Genomic DNA, 21,271 nt, shown 5'->3' on the forward strand with positions numbered 1-21,271 from the left:
AAGATCATGTCATCTGGTCCCATCACTTCATAACAAATAGATGGGGAAACAATGGAAACAGGGACAGACTTTATTTTGAGGGGCTCCAAAATCCCTGCAGATGGTAATTGCAGCCATAAAATTCAAAGATGCTTGCTCCTTGAAAGAAAAGTTGTGACCAACCTAGATAGCATATTAAAAAGCAGAGACATTACTTTGCCAACAAAGTCCATCTAGTCAAAGCTATCGTTTTTCCAGTAGTCATGTATGGATGTGAGAGTCGGACTATAAAGAAAGCTGAGCACTGAAGAATTGATGCTTTTGAACTGTGATGTTGCAGAAGACTCTTGAGAGTCCCTTGGACTGCAAGGAGATACAACCAGTACATCCTAAAGGAAATCAGGCCTGAATATTCATTGGAAGAATGATGCTGAAGCTGAAACTCCAATAGTTTGGCCACCTGATGCGAAGAACTGACTCATTTGTAAAGCCCCTGATGCTGGGAAAGATTGAAGGCAGGAGAAGGGGAGGACAGAGGATGAGATGGTTGGATGGCATCACCAATTCAACAGGTATGAATTTGAGTAAGCTCCAGGAGTTGATGATGGACAGGGAAGCCTGGCATTCTGCAGTCCATGGGGTCGCAAAGAGTTGGACATGACTGAGCAACTGAACTACCTGAACTGATCAATCTAATAATCTGTTCTAATCCTCTGAAGTTGTTGAGAAAAATGGAACAGAGATCTGAAGAAAACAACTTGACATATATTTTTAAATTTTAGCTTAATGTTTAGCTGTAAACACAAGCATTTAATTGCATGAACTGGTAACAGCCGACATAATAGAAAGTGAAAGTGTTAGTTGCTCAGTAGTCGTCCAACTCTTTGCAGCCCCAGGGACTGTAGCCCGCCAGGCTCCTCTCTCCATGGGATTATCCAGGCAAGAATCCTGGAGTGGTAAGTCATTCCCTTCTCCAGCAGGATAAAAAGAACAAGCTCAATTCTTTTCCCTAGGAAGATGGAGAATGGTGCAGTGGCCACCCCCATTGCCCTTGCTCACCATAGGTTTAATTGAATGAGTGATCTGTGACAGAGTGCATCTGGACCTTATCTCAGGAGTGTTGATCTATGTCTCTAGAGGCATGAGTCAATTGCTTATAATAAATAGCTCAGCACAGACTAGGGATATACCCTTCACATAGACCAGGCTTATGTTTATCTTGATAGCACTATATCTTCCTGATTCCTGGGACCAACCTCCCCCAACTTCATATAAGGGAACACTGTACCTTCCGCATTTGATTAGGTCTATAAATCCCACCTGTCCCATTGACCACAGGGAGGTCCATGACCAAGGACCAGGCTACTAGAGCGATGCCTGCTAGCTCTAGCAATTGGTCCAGGAGTGAGCAACTGCCCAAAGGGGAGCCTTTCTTTTGCAGAGACTCCCCAACCTTTTTCTCCCCAACCAGAGAGAAAGAGTTATTTCTCCTTTGGCATTGCTAAGCCTTCCCTAGGGACTGTCCTGTAACTCTGGTGCTACTAACGGTCATCTCCATTCAAGGGGCCATCTGAAGTGACAGAGAATGCAACTGCACCAAAGAACCCAAGACTTGAGGCAGAGAAATGGAAAGACAGTCCTTATACTCCCAGTTCTGGATCCAAATGATTCTGAGGACAACCCCACCCCTTTTTTCCGTATAGCAAGAGATGGCAAATTCCCCTTTTTGGATAAACATATTTGATATCAGTTTCTGTCAGTGCCACCCAAGGCATTCTGACCAATGCACCTATATGTCCGACAGGATTGGTTAAGCAAACCATAGTCTTAAAATTGTGTGGCCATTAAAATTGTCTTACCAAAGTGTAACTCTATAAAAATTAAATGAATAGATGGCATGCAAAGATGATCTGGTATATTAAGTGAAAAAACTGGTTATAAAACAATATTGATAAAATAGATAAGAAACAAGGACCTACTGTAAAGCACAGGGAACTATATTCAATCTTTTAATAACCTATAATATGAAAGAATATATTTACATGTATATAAAACTAAATCACCTTTCTGTATACCTGAAACATGGCTAATCAACAACCGGTCAAAAAAAATTCATAATATCAACTAATTATTTTCAAAATAGGTAGATAAATAAAGATAACATTTTATAGAGGTTTTTTTCCCTGAATATTAGGATATATGATTTTTAAAATCACTTTCCTTATAATTTTTACTTTAGAATAAGAAATATTACACTAAAAAGCAAGCCTTTGGGTCTCCTTTTTTTTACAGGTCTATGTACAAATTAAAACAATCACCCACAGATTCACTTTGAGTTTTACCATGTCCCATTATTTCTAAATAAGTTTCCTTTAACATGGTGACACATTGTCCCGTTTCTTTTTCAAACACTGGGACTTTAAAAGATGACATTTATAAGGATGGTAAATAATCAGCACCTTCCACCTTCATAGTTTATGGCTTTGGGGCTAGTACAGCAATGCACAAAGGAAACATTTTGATCTAAATGAAATACTCAATAACTTTCTAATTATCTTTCTCCATAGTAACACATATAAAATATGAAAAATATGTTTATTCAAGTTTTCTTCTCCTCTTTCATAACTATTTCAAAAGGTCATAAGTGTGTTTTATCCCTCCTTAAAAATTTCACCCTGTAGATGGGGTTTTGTCTGGGGGTTTGCACCAATAACTTGACTTTGTTACTGCATTCCTGATAAAAAGCACTAATAGCTTAAAATGTTTCTTTATTGAATTTTTTTTCTCATCAAAATGACTCTGAAAGATTTTGGAAGGCATTTCTAAAATAGTATCATATATGAAAAATCAACTTTTTATTAGATTTCAGACCATTGCAGAATCCCATGGACTTCTTCTCTAGTATAATTTAACCTCTTCGTTCAAGAACTGAAGAGCTGGAGTGTAGTTTAATAGGTAGATTTAGAGACTTCTGTGCCTCCAGTAAACCTCATTTCATCAAAACAATGGCTATAATTAATATTTATGATTCTGCCTTTCACCTCAAAGGACTTCACAAAGTTTTACCATAGCACTCATGACACTCACTAATGATGTACTGCTCAGTCCAGTAGAGAAATTTACCACCACCTCAAGTTTACTCCGGAGAAGGCAATGGCACCCCACTCCAGTACTGTTGCCTGGAAAATCCCATGGATGGAGGAGCCTGGAAGACTGCAGTCCATGGGGTCACTGAGGGTCAGACACGACTGAGCGACTTCACTTTCACTTTTCACTTTCATGCTTTGGAGAAGGAAACGGCAACCCACTTTAGTGTTCTTGCCTGGAGAATCCCAGGGATGGGGGAGCCTGGTGGACTGCCGTTTATGGGGTTGCACAGAGTTGGGCACGACTGAAATGACTTAGCAGCAGCAGCAGCAGCAAGTTTACTCTGTAATGATGTGGCTACAAAGAAGTGGTGGTGGTGACTTAACCAATTCAACTCCCCATCAGCAAAAGAATGACTGAAGAAGAGGACATCAATCAGCCTGATTCCCCAAAGCCCACGAGATCACATGTTTTCAGTATGTCCTACTTTGATGTCATACAGGGGAAAGGTAGGCACGTAACATCCTGGGAGCCTCTGGCCTCAGTCTTATACACGACTTCTCACCTGACACCTCCCTATTCCCCACCCACCCTCCGTGAATGATTTTTATGTATTTTCAGCATTGTTTTTTACAAAAGAAAGAAGGAAGCAAGGATGAGCAGGTCAAAGGGAGGGAGGAAGGAAGGAAAGGAGAGAGGAGGAAGAAAGAATATGTGACAGAAATGGTACGTAGTCCACAAAGTCCGAAGTATTTATTATCCAGTCCTTTACAGAAAAAGTTTATGATTCCCTGGGAGTCTAAGGCATATGAAAAAAAGTCCATCTGTAAAACTTTTGCATTTCAAGCTATAAACATGGTCTAACATTCATGAGCATGTCACTCAGGACCCTGGGCTTACTGCACACATAAATATACTCTGCTGGAGCCCATTTCAGGTATCACTGGTATTTTTTAGGAGTCAGCACATTGCTCTGGATGAGGGGATACAGACATAACGAAGACTAAGTTCATGTACCAACATGCACATATGAACACTACACACACACGTAGGAGATTCATCCACCGCTGGGATTGTCAAATACTCCTGCCTGGTTATAAGGCCACATAAGAACAGCTCTGAAAGGAAGGAATAAAAAGGGACAGAAAGCCAGCTGCTGCTGCACATCTGGGAGACCTGCAAGCAAGACTAAGCCCACTTAGGTCATCATTGGACCAGAGAGACTGCCAGCGAAACAACAGCATGGCTGTCCAGCTGCACGTCTTCTGTCTAGCTTTCAAGCTAGGTTTATCAGCTATTTATCTAATAGTTATTCAGTGAAGATAGATGATGAGGTCCCAAATATATTAGTAACAAATGTTTTTCGTTTGAGGCATTGTGCTAAGTGTTCTACATACATTATGTCCTTTAAGCCTCCAATAGGACAGACACCGCTATCCTCATTTTACAAGGGCTGTTAGTGGCACACCCCACGTAATGGAAACCATCTGAAGTAAGTTTAGCGAGTCCCAGGGGAACAGTTGCTAATTCACGTCAATCTTCCTGCCAAGTTCATTGGACATAGATCCCATGCGACAAATTTTCCATCAAGAATCCCGAACAGTATTGGAAATTGAATGTGATAAAATTTCGAAATTGTTCTCTGCTATCCCTATCTTTGGAAAAAGAGAGTTTAAAAACAAAAAAGCCTACCTAACCACAAAAATATGGTGAAAATGCTATGTGCATCCTGATTTAAAAGCCCATGCTCCTCTAATCCCCCCAAAGGTGATGTGAGCAGATGGTTAAAGGTGAATGGAAGCCAGAAGAAACTGAATTAAAACAGGACCAGAACTAAAATACTGACATTTCTTCCACACTTTAAAGGGACACAAGATCCACAGTTTGTGAGTCTGAGTGAACACCCGCTGGCCCAGCCAGTTTCTGCTGCTTCTCCTATGCAGACACATCCACGTGCACTAGCATGTTTGTCACACACCTTTTTTATTATTTATTTTAATTGAAGGATAATTACTTTACAATATTGTGATGGTTTCTGCCATACATCAACATGAATCAGCCACAGGTATACATGTGTTCCCCTCATACTGAACCCCGCCCACCCCTCACCCACCCCTCCACCGCACCCCTCATCATGCATCTGAACAGCACCCAGCATTCTGAAAGTGCGGTCCATTTCTGACCCTGGCATATTAAGTGAGTCTGTTCCTCTCCATATACAGGGTATGCTGCCCTAACATAGTATCGACTATGGTGTTTGACCTGTTTTGAGCTGCTAGATAACTTTTTGGTTTTCATGGGGAATTCAGACAGAGACAAGAGCTTTTTCAGTGACATGGGAGTTCTAAGGGTTAGCTCCCCAATTCTTACTTAATTCACAATTTAGGTGTTCGAGGAAACTCAGAGCAATAGGAATTCTCAACTTTTAGAATCAATGCTGTGCTCTGCTCAGTCGCTGCAGTCGTGTCTGACCCTGTACAACCCCTCGGATCATAGCCCACCAGGCTCCTCTGTCCATGGAATTCTCCAGGCAAAATACTGGAGTGGGTTGCCATGTCCTCCTCCAGGGTATCTTTCCGACCCAGGGATTGAACCCAGGTTTCCTGCATCTCCTTGCTGCAGGTGAGCCATTGGGAAAGCCCTTGAATTAATGCTACACCACATAATCAAGAAAAACTTTTTGAAAAAGAAAAGAGAAAACAGATTTCCCCCACTTTCTTGCTCACTCCAGTTGGAGCTTCCCACCGAAGCCACCCAGCATACACAGTGTCTTCCTTCACAAGACACAGGGTCTTCCTTCACAAGACCAGGAGAGATAACTGTTTTGCCTAGTTCATAGAAACAAACACAAAATCAGACAAAACGAGAAGACAGAGCAGTCTGCTCCAAACAAAAGAAGAAGATAAGACTCCAGAAAAAAAAAAAAAAAACTCTAATGAAACAAAGTAATTCATCTGATAAAAATTTTAAACCAATGATCATAAAGATGCTCACTGAACTTGGGAGAACAATGGAGGTACAAAGAGGAAACATTTAAAAAAATCAGAGTTGAAGGATGCAATATGTAAAATAGAAATACACCGACTGAGGAAATTCATAGCAAATTAGATGATACAAAAGAATGCATAAGTGACCTGGAAGACAAGATAGTGGAAATCACCTAATTAAAAGAGCAAAAAGAAAAATAAATTTTTAAAACTGAAGATGGTTTAAGAGACCTCGGAGACAACATCAGAATGTACCAATGTTTGCATTATAGGGGTCCCAGAAGGAGAAGGGGTAGAAAACATCTTTTATGGAAGAGTAGCTGAAAAACTCCCTAACCTTGGAAAAGAAACATGATAATCCAGAACCTATGTGATACAGCAAAGCAGTTTTAAGAGGGAAGTTTATAGTGATACCAGCTTCCCTCAAGAAATGAAAAATTTCAAATAAGCAACCTAACTTTACACCCAAAGGAACTAGAGAAAAAAGAAAAACAAAAGCAAAATTTCAGAATTAATAGAGGAAAGGAAATAATACAGATCTGAGCAGAAATAAATTAAACAGGAAAGACCAATGAAACTGAGTTAATTCTTTAAAAAGGTAAACATAATTGACAAAATATGAACAAAAATAGGCAGACTCATCAATTTAAAAAGATAAAGGGCTCAACTAAATAAAGTTAGAAACAGAAGTTTCAACTGATATCACAGAAATGCAAACTATCATAAGAGATATGATATGCCAGCAAATTGGACATCCTAGAAGAAATAAATTTCTAGGAAAAAAAAATCTTTCAAGACTGAATCAGAAAAAAAAAAAAATAGAAAGCTGAACATACTGATTACTAGTAATTACATTGAATTAGTAGTAAAAAAAAAAAAACCCAAAAATCAAAAGTCCAAAATCAGACAGCTTCACAGGAAAATTTTATCAAATATTAAAGTAGAGTAATACCTATCCTTCTCAAACCTTTCCAAACAACTGAAGAGGAGTGAACACATTTAATCAGATATTAATTATCTCACAAAAAGAAGGAAAAAGAAAAAACCCTGTTTGTATATAACTGCTTAAATCTGAGATATTTCATATGTTCCCATTACCACACTAACTTTGCATTAGCTTTAAGTGTATTGTACAAACATATATTATTTTTAAGACAGGGAAAGAAACAAGTACAATAAAATGGATACTATCTCTTATATACAAAGCTTTCATCTGTATTTAATGCTGTATTTTAATCTTACATTCTAACAATTTTCTGGTGGAGAATCTGCCCATTGAATTATTGAAGTTCCTAATGATAAGTATAATATTCAACTTAAGGAGATGAAAATAAAAGGCACAGAGCAATAGTCTTTTCAATGTGACAGATTTAAAGGTACTTTCAAATGCCTCATCAGAAGAATTTAAGCCTAAATTCAGTTATGTCATTTTTATATCTACAATTCCTTAAGCCTTGAAAGTTATTTTTAAAGACCAATAGCTGAATACTATTAACAGGCTATATTTCAGGTCAGAAATATTAATACTACATTTTAACCATTTGTTCAGTTCAGTTCAGTCACTCACTCAGTTGTGTCTGACTCTTTGTGACCCCATGGACTGCAGCACGCCAGGCTTCCCTGTCCATCACCAACTCCCGGAGCCTGCTCAAACTCATGTCCATTGAGTCAGTGATGCCATTCAACCATCTCATCCTCTATCATCCCCTTCTCCTCCTGCTTTCAATCTTTCCCAGCATCAGGGGCTTTTCCAAGAAGTCAGTTCTTTGCATCAGGTGGCCAAAAGTATTAGAGTTTCAGCTTCAGCATCAGTCCATCCAATGAACACCCAGGACTGATCTCCTTTAGGATGGGCTGGTTAAATTTCCTTGCTGTCCAAGGGACTCTCAAGAGTCTTCTCCAACACCACAGTTCAAAAGCATCAATTCTTTGGCGCTCAGCTTTCTTTTGAACTGTGGTGTTGGAGAAGACTCTTGAGAGTCCCTTGGACTGCAAGGAGATTCAACCAGTCCATTCTGAAGGAGATCAGCCCTGGGATTTCTTTGGAAGGAGTGATGCTAAAGCTGAAACTCCAGTACTTTGGCCACCTCATGCGAAGAGTTGACTCATTGGAAAAGACTCTGATGCTGGGAGGGATTGGGGGGGGCAGGAGGAGAAGGGGACGACAGAGGATGAGAGGGCTGGATGGCATCACTGACTCGATGGCTGTGAGTCTGAGTGAACTCCAGGAGTTGGTGATGGACAGGGAGGCCTGGCGTGCTGCAATTCATGGGGTCGCAAAGAGTCGGACATGGCTGAGCGACTGAACTGACAGACTGACAGCTTTCTTTATAGTCAACTCTCACATCCATACATGACTACTGGAAAAACCATAGCTTTGACTAGACGGACCTTTGTTGGCAAGGTAATGTCTCTGCTTTTTAATATGCTGTCTAGGTTGGTCATAGCTTTTCTTCCAAGGAGTAAGCGTCTTTGAATTTCATGGCTGCAGTCACCATCTGCAGTGACTTTGGAGCCCCCCAAAATAAAGTCTGTCCGTGTTTCCATTATTTGCCCATCTATTTGCCATGAAGTGATGGGACCATATGCCATGATCTTTGTTTTCTGAATGTTGAGTTTTAAGCCAACTTTTTCACTGTCCTCCTTCACTTTCATCAAGAGGTTCTTTATTCTTCTTTGCTTTCTGCCAGAAGGGTGGTCATCTGCATATCTGAGGTAACCACTTGTAGTCACTCTTTAATTTTTTTCTAGTATATCCCATATTGCTTTATTAGATTATGCATATACCATAATAAGTAAAGTCTGCCTGGTCTAAGCCACAACCAAATGGATTGCAATTACAAACCAATGAAGAAAAATAAATCCACTTCAGTCAGAATTTAGTATGTCAAGCCTCAATTAACATCAATATACCAATTTGATGGCTGCTCTAATAATCAGAAAAGTATATTTCTGTTTCAGGTACTTGTGAGATTTTTCCACATATACTTTTTTCCATAATGCTTTTTCAAAAATAAGTCTATATTGTTTTTCCAAAGAGGTGTAAGAAAGATAGTTTCCAATATATTAGTCAGAACAAAGCCGAAAGCAGCTCTGTATACTTCATATGGTAAAATCACCTATTTCAAGTTTAAAAATATGGTCAAGTTGATCTTTCACATTTGTAATTCAGTGGTAGTATTTATACAATAACTTGAGCATGGTAGTGAAATAGTGTGTGAGTACAATAGTGTGTGAGTACATCTAAATTTTAAAAAAACTTTTATCATCCTGGCTTTACAAAAGAAGAATAATTCTCAGGTGAGTAAAATCACTCATTATCACATAACATCTATGTGGTGGAAACAGATTTGAACTCATGTTGAATCAGGAAAAACAATCGCTTTTTGTGTACATACAGACGATGCCCCAACCGTCCAAGCTGCTCCCTTAAAATATAATGTTTTCTAATCTAAATAAATCTCTAACTTGGTGGATCTACTTTCTTTTCCCGGGTCAGTTCCTTTAACACCATCCTAATTCTGAACTCGTAGCTTTTCCAAGGACTCCAAGCTTTTCACAAAGAACAGCAGCTGCCGCGGGAGTGGGGCACCCAGGCAGTCTGCAGGGGTCTCCATCCACGTGACTATTTCCTGCACTGACACAGTGCCATGGGCACAAAGGCAAAAACCCTCATTAAACAGCTATAACTAAAGAGAATCAAATTCACACGATTCACAGTCAAAACTGTACATTAAATGAGTCATCGAAGCTGAAAGCACTGGAAGAGAAAAATTCATCACAAAGGAAGTACTATCTTTTAAAAATTAGATTTATCTATGTATCTAATCTGAAATCTATTACATCCCAGCATCTGCTCCATGGTTTCATCATGAATCCTCAGCTGGCTCAAAAGCCTCAAATTGGTAACAATCCAAATCCATTAACAGTAGAATGGATTAAAATTTATGGCATATTTATACTGTGGAATATTATGCAACTACTGACAAAAAAAAAACAGATGAATCTTACATAATGTTGAGCAAAGACAGAAAATCAGAATAGTAATTCATTGTGATATTCTTGACACAAAGTTAAAAGCAGGCAAACTAAACAATGGAAGAGCAAGAAAGAAAAGAAAGGAAATGATTACCGTGAAATTACAATGGTGGTTGCCCTTTGGTTGCAGGAAGAGGACTGCAATTCCATAAGGACACATAGGAGGGTGGGATGGAGGTTCAGGTGTTGGTGATGCTCTATTTCTTGAGTTGTTTGGTTGTTACACGGAAATTCAATCTTTCACCTTTTATTAACACATACATAGGTGCTATGCTCTTTCATGAAAGTTATTTTATATTTCACACTGCAAATTGCTTAATTTTCCAAACTGCAGGACCATCTTCCCATAATTTGATTCTATAAAGCTATGAAAAGGAAAGAAAAAGAAGTACATTGCTAAAAATATTCCCAAGGCAAAGATAATGAACTGTGCCTCTGTTCTCTCCTCTAGACTCTAAGTTGCATCTGGGCTCATGGTTGCAATTCTTAACCCACGGTGGACGTTAAATAAATATTTGATGATGTTGAGTGCTTAAGTGATGATTTATGTAAATATCAGGACCTGCTGCACAGCACATATTCTCGTGGCATAGTTTTAAACTGACCAGAGGTATCTCACTCTGGTGTGTCTGAGATGAAGTGTAAAATATAAGAAAGTCCCATTAACTTGTCAAGTTGACAGAGTTTGGGAGTTATTTAGCTGTGGCAAAGCCACTGTTTGCAAAATGAGCATCCTCCTATATGGTCAGTGGGTCTGCAAATTAGCACATTTAAGAAGAGCAACTTGGAAATATTCATCAAAAGCCTTCATAATAATATCTTTTGATATTATGTTTTGAAGAATCTTTAAAAAGTGGTCACGGAGTTTGTATGCCAACATTTAACTACAAGGATGTTTGGGTTAGCACTGTTTGCCAGAGTGAAAAATAGGAAGAAACAGAAGTGTCCAGTGATATGGTAGTTGCCAAATAGATTGTGGTTGCCCCTTCAGTGGAATTCCATGCAGCCGTTAAAACTGATGTCACAGAGAACAATTTTAAAACATGAAAATATTCATAATATACTGTTATTTTTAAAATCCTGTTACAGAGCTCTGTGAATAATTTTAGATAAATGAGAGATGGATGAATGGATGGATAGACAGATAGAACCAAACCACCCCCAAATTTAGTAGCCAAAACAACTAGTTTATTCTGTTTCTTTTTCATTGGTTGCCTGAGATGACAGGCCTAAACAAGCAATTCTTGTGTTACTCTCAATTTGGAGAATACTACATCCCCTGGAGGAGGAAATGGCACCCACTTTTCTTACCTAGAAAATTCCATGGACAGAGGAGCCTGGCAGGGCTCCAGAGGGTCTCAAAGAGCTGGACATGACTGAGCAACCAAACATGCATGCATGCACACACACACACAGGCAACCAACTCATCTTGCTGTGCTCAGGACTTTCTCAGTTGTAGCTCAGGACATCGCATGTCCAGGATACTCTCCTGAGTACTGGACAAACTGGGACAGTTCTCAGACTAGCTGCCAAAGATGTACACCCAAAATGACAACAATGACTCTAGGTGATGAGATTATGGGTGAAATGTGTTTTCTTTTATATCACTTTTCTACATTTTCTATATTATATGATATGCTTTGAAAACAAAAATGAAATTTTAAACTAAAACTCTATTACCTATAATTCCAAGCATTTATAACCATTTAAATTCAGCAGCCAGTTGAGGTTTTCTTTTGGACCACATTAGAAAGAAAGTGAATGGTACAAATAAGACTGTCTGGAAGATGTTTAAGACCTTCCAGTCTGGGTCAGTAGTTCCAAGTCCTGTTTCCTGCCCCACCCAAGTGCAGGTATGACACACTCCCATCAGTAATCCACTCACCTGGCAGTGATTCTAAACCAGGTGCAAGAGGGTGGAGGACTGTCAGGTTCAAAAAGCCCCCAAATTAAGTCCAATATGTTCTGGCTCATGTCTGTTCAGCAATAATTAAAAGCATTTTATAGTCAGTTTTATCTATTTTTTATATTAAAAGTTTTAAAGTAGGTCTTACTATTCATATCAAAGCTCTTCCTTCTTAGTTTAAACTCTTAGTTTAAATTTATGAATATATCTACTTAATGCACTAGCACATTCATTCTAAGAATCATGTCCCATAATACAAGATTAAAGAAAAAGGTAATGTTTTAGGTAGACTGGACTGAGAGCTTCTGATGTTTCTTTCATATGGTCTAGCATTCTTACTATATACAGTCTTCTTTCATCAGTTGGAAATTATCCTGTTTGTGTTATTCATGAGCTAAGCAGCCACAGGCTAGACTTGTTTCCTTTCTATAATGAATGTTCTTTTAAGTCAAATCAGTACAACTTGTTGATGACATAGGTGCAGAAATAGAGATAATAACCTAGCATAATCCTCTCTTAGCAACAGCTTTCAGCCTTGTTTCTCTCTCCTTCTCTCTGAATTATGTGCGCACACACATATACACACACAATTTTGTTTTCTGGAAACTTGACTTTCCGCATGAAGACTTCTGCCATAAGAGATTCTCTAACGTCTTAAGATGAATGCAGTAAGAAGTGAAAGATAAGCTGTGATAAGGAGGAATTAAAACAGGTATAATATTCTGAAACTCTACCAGTGAAACCAGGGAACTAATCATTTTACAGAATGAGCAATGTGATGCTGTGATCTGTTCAGAATCAGCTATTTCTCATCTTCTGCCAGCAAGTCCACATACAATCACTGCATGTCAATAATTTAAAAACTAACAGCAATGTTGTTCCTTACTAGCAAGGCCATGCAAGTCTTACCTCTGTGGCAAAGACATATTCAACATTTAAAAATGGATGGTTCTCTTCTCCAAGCTTCATGAAAGAATTTCACTCCAGACGCACTGTTGGTTTCACTGGGGTTATATCCTTATTGCCTAGGCAATAAAAGGTTAAATTAGAAAATGGGTATTATTTTAAGTTGACCCTCCCTATTGGAGTTTTATTTTACACTGCCCTCTCTTATGGATTTGATTTCCACTAATATGGAAAACAGGTCCTAGCGCTCTGGAAAGGAGCAAACGGAGGAAAGGTATCTCCTTCCATGTGGGCTTTGGCAGAATAGACTGGGCTTGCTCAGGCCTGGCCCCTCAACCACCTAAGGTCTCTGATTTGAATCCCCTGCAGTTTGCTATGACCATAACGAGGTCTTAAGAATGGGGAAAACAACACTTTCAAAAGCAAGGAGCACTTTTGCTTTGTTTCACAAAAACCTTCTGAACAGCTCTCAGTGGATTAGCCTTATCCCTTTCCAGGTGGTGGTGGTGGCTCAGATGATAGAGAATCTGCCTGCAATGCAGGAGACTGGGGTTCAATCCTTGGGTGGGGAAGATCACCTGGTGAGGGAACGGCAACCCACGCCAGTATTCCTGCCTGGAAAATTCCACAGAGGAGCCTAGTGGGCTACAGTCCATGGAGTTGCGACAAGTCAGACATGACGGAGCAACTAACCCTAACACTTTCCAGGTGGTGGGTTGACACATTGGAGGGGAGGGCGGTTGAGCCCTAAACTGAGCCATTTTATGATGCTTATCCTATATGCCCTTAAACTTCAGGTCATGTGAATTACATGTAAGTAGGACTCAGACTGTGAAAGGTGACACCAAGTCAGTAGAGAGGAGAAGGGCAAAATGTTGATTTCCTATATAAGAGACTTTCAAAGTAAGTGTTATTTTCTTGGATTGAGCTTCTGTATCTCGAGATATTTCAAGACACATACAGCTGGGCACCCCTCCACACACACCCCCCCCCCACCCCCAGCCACAGCCCACCATATTCGTAGATTCCACATCCTTGGATTCAACCAACCATGGATGATCCTGTAGATGCTGAACCCTGATGCAGAGGGCCAACTGTTCTAGGGCATTTTATAAAAGGGACTCGAGCACCTGGGAATTTTTTTGGTGGGGGGGCGGGCAGGATGGGCAGGGAGAGAGCTAGGGGGTGGTCCTGGAACCAATTCCCCCCACTCCATCCCCTGCTGCAATACTGAGGGATCATTTTATTTGCTGTTTTGCAAGATCATATGACTTCAGAGTTGAAAAAGATCTTATAGATGGCCTATATCAGTAATTCACAACAGATGCACTTAGGAATCATTAGGTGAGCTTGGTCAAAATACAGATGCTCAGGGGCCAGGACATCTATGTTTTGAACAAGCTCCATTCCAACATTTGAGACTGGCTCGTCTACCTCAGGTCCTGTCTCCTGCAGGCACCTTCATACATTTACTGAGAGACCATTCCTCACTGGCTCTCCAGAACAACTTCAAGAAATGTGAAATGATATTGGACAGCTGGCAAATAGTGGAAGTTCACAAAGTAACCCAATGTGCAGGATATGTCTTTCTTCCTATGTATCTATATGCCTAACGAGATCTTCTTGATATGAGTAAACAAATAGAAAATTATTCTTTAAGTAAACAGAAATGTATGAATTGCTTTATGGTTTACTTTTACTTTTGTTACATGAGAACTTGTTCCCTGATCAGGTTTGCTAAGCATGCCATACTTGGATAAATAGCAAGATTTGTGAAAATTATCCAGGCTTTCTTTTATATACTACACACTTTTAATCAGTTGCGATATTCTAACTTATGTAAATCAGAACAGGAGAATCCTAAACATTTTGATAATTGTCCAATTATCCTTTCCACCTGTGGATAATGATTAGCATTTGATATTTAATTTTAATAAAGATATATGTTACTCAACTGACTATAGTTCTTGACTATGTTAAGCCTTGTATCAATTCTGAAAAATATGAGAATTAAATTTTTGTTATGTAAATTAGCAATTATTTAACTTAATAAATGTGAATTTAAACACACAGAACATGTGTTTTGTGGTTAGTACTTGCTGATCTGACAAGAGCTGTTAGTCATTTCAGCAGAAAGCCCATCTGCGCATCTCTGAGCTGAAAGTTTTCATTGCTATTTATGATCTGGCCTCCACTCACTCTTTCCAAAACAACAAACTCCCCCTCCACCCCCCTCATTGTAACACTGCCTTTCCAGCGTTCAAAGGCCACATACATACTTTGAGAAGAATGCGATTATACAACGCTGACACTTGACTAGCTCTTCTTTTGACAATCTATAAAAGTCTTATGAATTTTTGTTGCTTTTATTTGGAATAAATATAGTAAAAGTCCATAGGAGAACCACAACTGACTTTTCCAGGGATTCAGTAATATTGCAGATTAAATCACACCCCCAGGGGCTGCAGGCGTGTAAAGTGAGCTCTCTCATTGTGACGCTGGAACCCAGTAACATGGGTGTTTTCTCATCTCTGGACAATAGGTCACAATGGAATTCTACTGTCTCAGCACTGGTTGCCTTATATGACAAGTCCTGGTTAAGCACTGGCTTAGAGCTGAGCCTGATTTTCCTGACCATTAGCTCTTTAGGTCTGCCTTTAGAGCTGTGGACCGGGAGATCATAGAAGCCTGCAAAAAAGCAGTCTGTTTTCTTTTTTTGTATAACATCCATACAGGACACAAAATCTCCTCAGACTTCTGCCTCCTCCTGTCCTTCAAAGTAACCTAAATAATGACAGCCAAGTGTAACCAACTAAGCTCTGCTAATAACCAAGGAACAGCCCCAAAAGAACGTGCTTTCCTACTGGTGGTTTGGTTTTCTAATTGTGACCTCCTAGAGATGTTGCCTCAGCTTCTGGTGTCCCACGTGGAATCCTGACACTAAACCTGGGTTCATGGGCCAAACAGTAGGGAGGGAAGCACCATATGAGGTGAGTTACAGAATGCTCTGCAATATGCCTCAGTCATAACTCCTGCCCTGGTGTTATATACTGTCCTCCTTAGTGAGGGAATCTGGAGAAATTCTTTCAAAAGTGCTATCACTGAGTAGTGCCCAGTGGAAAAAAGTATGGAGATTTCTCAAAAATTAGCACTTCTGGGCATTTTTATCCAACAAATTTGTTGTTCGGTTGCTAAGTCGTGTTTGACTCTTTGCAACCCTGTGGACTGTAGTCCACCAGGCTCCTCTGTCCATGGGGTTCTCCTGGCAAGAATACTAGAGTGGGTTGCCTTTCCTTCTCCCAGGGATCTTCCTGGACCAGGATTTGAACCTGCATCTCCCACACTGGCAGGCAGATATTTTTACCATTGAGCCACCAGGGAAGCCCATTCAAAGAATACAAAAACACTAATTTGAAAAGATACATGCACCCCTATGTCTATTGTAGCATCATTAGCATAATTTACAATAGCCAAGATATGGAAACAACCTAACAATGGATGAATGGATAAAGAAGATGTGCATATATGTGTGTGTGTGTATATATATATGCACATATATGCATATATATGCATATATAAAATCTTGAAGCAGTTAATTATTAAGAGGTCAACAGGAAGAGAATAACATAAAACAATTCTAAGCCAAGGCAATAATATAAATAATTAAACTATTAAAATGCATAGAGGTAGGAGGTCAAGACAATTTAATGGAAGAAGAATTGTCTGTTCAACAAATGGGCTAAAACAACTGAAAATCCACAAGCAAAATAAGAATTTGGACTCCTAACTTTACATCATACACAAAAACTAACTCAAAGTGAATCATACACTTAAATGAAAGTTCTAAAATTATAAAACTCTTAGAAGAAAATTCAGCAATAAATTTCTGTGATATTGGGTTAGGCAATGATTTCTTAGATATGATACCAAAAGCACAAACTGTCAAAGAGAAGGTTGTTAAGTCAGACTAACCCAAAATGAAAAGCATTTGAATTTCAAAGGACACCATCAAGAAAATGAAAAGGCAACCCACAGACTGAAAGAAAATATTTGCAAATCATATATCTGATAAGGGACTTAGACTACATAAAGAATTCTTACAACACAATAATTATGAGACCGATGAAGCCTGTAGCCCACCAGGCTCCTCTGTTTGTGGAATTCTCCAGGCAAGAATACCAGAGTGGGTAGCCATTCCCTTCTCCAGGTGATCTTCCTGACCAAGGGATCAAACTCAGGTCTCCCTGCATTGCAGGCAGATTCTTTACCTCTGAGCGACCAGGGAAGCCCCAATTAAAAGACAAATGACCCAATTTAAAAATAGGCAAAAAATTTGAATAAACATTTCTCTAAAGAAAGTAAACGTATGTCTAATGAGCATATGAAAAGATACTCAACATCATTACTTTTTAAGGAAATGTAAATCAAAATCACAGTGAGGTATTACTTCACATGTAAGATGGCTACAATAAAGAAGACACAACAACTAAAGTCAGGGAGGATGTGGAGAAATTGGAATCCTCACACATTGCCAGTGGGAATGTAAAATGGAGCAGCAGATACTTTGGAAAAGTTTGGCAATTCCTCAAACCACTAAACATATAGATACAATGCTGCTGCTAAGTCACTTCAGTCGTGTCCGACTCTGTGCGACCCCATAGACGGCAGCCCACCAGGCTCCTCCATCCCTGGGATTCTCCAGGCAAGAACACTGGAGTGGGTTGCCATTTCCTTCTCCAATGCATGAAAGTGAAAAGTGAAAGGGAAGTCGCTCAGTCGTGTCCGATAGATAGTATATGACCAAGCAATTCCAGTCCTAGGGATATGCTCAAGAGAAATTAAAACATATATCTAACCAAAGCTTGTACACTAATGTTCATAGCAGCATTATTCATAGTAATCAAAAACTGGAAACAACGCAAATGTCCTTCAAATAATAAATGGATAAATAAAGTGTCATACAGCGTATTCAATGAAACATTATTTGGTCATAGAAACGAATGAAATACTGACACATGCTACATATTACACCAAAAGCATTATGCTAAGTGAAGGAAACCCCCCCCCACACACACACAAAACACATATTATAAAATACTATGTATGTTAACTATTCAGAATAGACAAATGTGTAGAAGGAAAAAGGAGATTGGTGGTTGCCTAAGGCTGGGAGGTGAGATGGGGAGAATGGGGGTAAGATGAGAAATCACTGCTAACGGGTTCAACGTTTCTTTCGGAGGTGATAAAAATATTTGAAAATTGCATCAAAGTAATGGTCTCACAACTCTGTACATGTACATTGAATTGTACACTTTAAGCAGGTAAACTTAACGGTATGTAATTATGTCTCAATAAATTGGTTTAAAAATACAAAGGAGTGACCATATAATTTGTTATCCAAACCAGGACACCTTTGAAAGTGCTAAAAAGGTGAAATGAGACAGGACCCCAGGACAGACAGAAACCTAGACTGTGCCAGGCAAATGGAGATGCAAGGTCAGTCTAAATTTTAATAACTGGCTGGGAATAGGATTTATGGAGGGGACAGAGAGAAGAAAAGGCTAGAAAAGTAGAACATGACCAGACTGTGGAAAGCCTTGAATGTCATGACATGCTAACGGATATGGTCAGGGGGGAGAAAGAGATAATTTTAGCAACCATACAAAAATTAATTTTAGAAGTATAATAACTGGGCATAAAACTAGTGAGAAAATGTTTCCCTAGGCAAGATTAAGAGACAGTAAGGATATTTAGGACACAGGGTGCAGGGCTGACAATAAATGGACAGACTAGGGAAACACATGCGGTTAGACAGTGAAAAAGCATTTCCTAAAGAAGAGTTCCAAAACCAAAGCACAAGGAATCCTCAGTAACAGCAGCATATCTGAAATAAGGGTAGAGCTCTCCAAAGTCATTTCTGTAGAAGACAAACATATTATGTTACCTTTTGTCTCCTACAACCTCTGCACGTGCGCTGGGCTGGACCTCTGAAGGCCAGGGCGTGCACTCTGAGTGTATTTGCTGTTTTAAAAAGTTGTTTTCTGTTCAAAAAACTGACCTGCTCTGTTCATGTTTCTGCATAGGAGGCTGTTTTGTCCTGCCAGAGAAATGGAGGAAAAGCAAGAAAACCATGGTCCAACTGGGTAAGTTGGGTTCGTTTGTTTGTTTTTGATTGACAGTGGCTTAAAACTCAGCTGTGTCCAGCAGTTTAAAAAAATGCACAGACGTCGGTTGGAGTGAGAATAAACTTACATGGCTATGGTTCTAGGTAACCTTTTAAAAACATATCTATTTTTATAAAATTTACCAGGTTTAAAAATTAAATAATTTCATGATAATGTAAAACAAGTTTTGTCATCCTTTTACACTATTAATGACTTTAACTGAAACACACTGTAGCTAAGGGTTCATGGAAGGGCTAAACAACCTTAAAGCGTGCCTTAAATCAGATCACCTGAGTATTAATTGAAAGCCAGAGGATAGAAGTAAAAATTATTAACTACTCCCCCAGCAGATAGGGATCAGGGGCTAGAGAACTGGAAAGAAACAGAAGAGAAATCAATGAACCGAATCATCTCCCTGCTTCCAACTTGAGGGCTATGGAATGAAATCTTTGCCCCAGGGGCTCATAAACCCCTTCACTTAAATTAGAAAGTTTAGACTCTATTGCCAGTAAAAAAGAAAAAAAAAAAGACACTAGAGACTTGAACAAGGCCAAAAACAAAATGACGATGATTTTAATCCCATAATACAAACATGGGGATGAGACAGGCTGATGACACAGTGAACACTAAGCCTAGACTCCCCCAAGGTTATGGCCCCCTCTTTATAATCAGAGTTCGGGGTAGTGTGCAGCGTCCCACATTAGATAAACAACAGAAGATTAATCATGCAAAATGCTTGAATGGTTTGTGTAAAATTTATGGATGTTTAGAAGGTCCCACAAAATAAATTTTCAGACAAACTGAGCAAGAGATATATTTCCCTGTTACCAGTTGAAAGTATAAGGAAAGTCTGTGGAAATGGTATAGTAGCCAGCTGTTTCTCAAGAAAATAGGATGAATCTGTTTTCAAATACTAGGATCAGACAAAGGGAAAAATATTCCACTCATAATAGTCCATTTAACACTGAAATGGTATATGAAAGATACTGCCTATCTCCATGAAGGAGTTTTAAAAGACAAACAAGTTAGCTTGTTGGACAGGTCATCTTTTCCTGGGAAAGGAAGAGTGCATAATGAAATGAGAAACATGAATCCCTGAATTCTCTCATGAGGAAGCAGAGTGATCAGTTTAAAAATGTAGCTATACCTTGACACTAGTTTTTGATGTGGTGTTCTTCTTATCTGATTATTTTTTGTTATTATCTGATTACTCTTAAATTAGCAACTACCAACTTCATGATGAGAATATAGTGAGGAACAGTACTGTTTTTTCAAAATTAATTTTCAGATAACTACTCCAGTTAAAACTCTCACTGGATTTTTGTATTAAAAAAATCAATAAAACACTCGATACCAAAATGTACATAGGAAAATAAACACAGACAAAACACTCAGAATATTCTGGTAAATGAAGGAGGAAATGGCAACCCACTCCAGTATTCTTGCCTAGAAAATTCCATGGACAGAGGAGCCTGGCGAATTATAGTCCATGGGGCCGCGAAGAGCTGGACACCACTGAGCATGTGTGTGTGTGTGCGTGCGTGCACACACACATATACACATTCTGGTAAAGAAGTGGCTGAAGAAGTCTAAACTGGTGTGTTACTGATGCAGGAACGGATGTGTAAATCAAGATGACACAACGGAAAACTGAAATTACATCCAACTATTTGTAAGAATGTAATATACGACAAAGTAAGCTCCTCACACAAGGGAGTAAGGAAGGATTTTTTTGAAAATAATGTTGGAATAAACAGATATCAAGTAAGGAAAGAGTCACTGTGACACATACCTTACCCCACATAACAAAACAACCTTTAAGTGAGTTTATAGAGAAAATGGCAACCCACTCCAGCATTCTTGCCTGGAAAATCCCATGGATGGAGGAGCCTGGTGGGGCTACAGTCCATGGGGTCAACTTGGTGACTGAATACACACACACATACATTCATTCAACAAACAGCATGAAGGGCCAACTCTATGCTGGGTGTGCAAAAATGAAAGACCCAGTTCCAGCCTTAAGGTGCTCACAGTAGGATGGAGAACAGGGTAAGTAAACAGAAAATTACAAAATAACCTGACAGATGGAGAGAAGTTCAAAATGCCCGTTCCACCTAGGATGAATGGATAGGTAGAGGTTAGCCTTGCAACGGCACAGCAACATTTAGAAGGGTAGATTACTCCAAAATTCCAAGTACTCTGA

This window comes from Capricornis sumatraensis, chromosome 17 (genome assembly GCF_032405125.1).
Source record: "Capricornis sumatraensis isolate serow.1 chromosome 17, serow.2, whole genome shotgun sequence".
Classification (NCBI taxonomy): domain Eukaryota; kingdom Metazoa; phylum Chordata; class Mammalia; order Artiodactyla; family Bovidae; genus Capricornis; species Capricornis sumatraensis.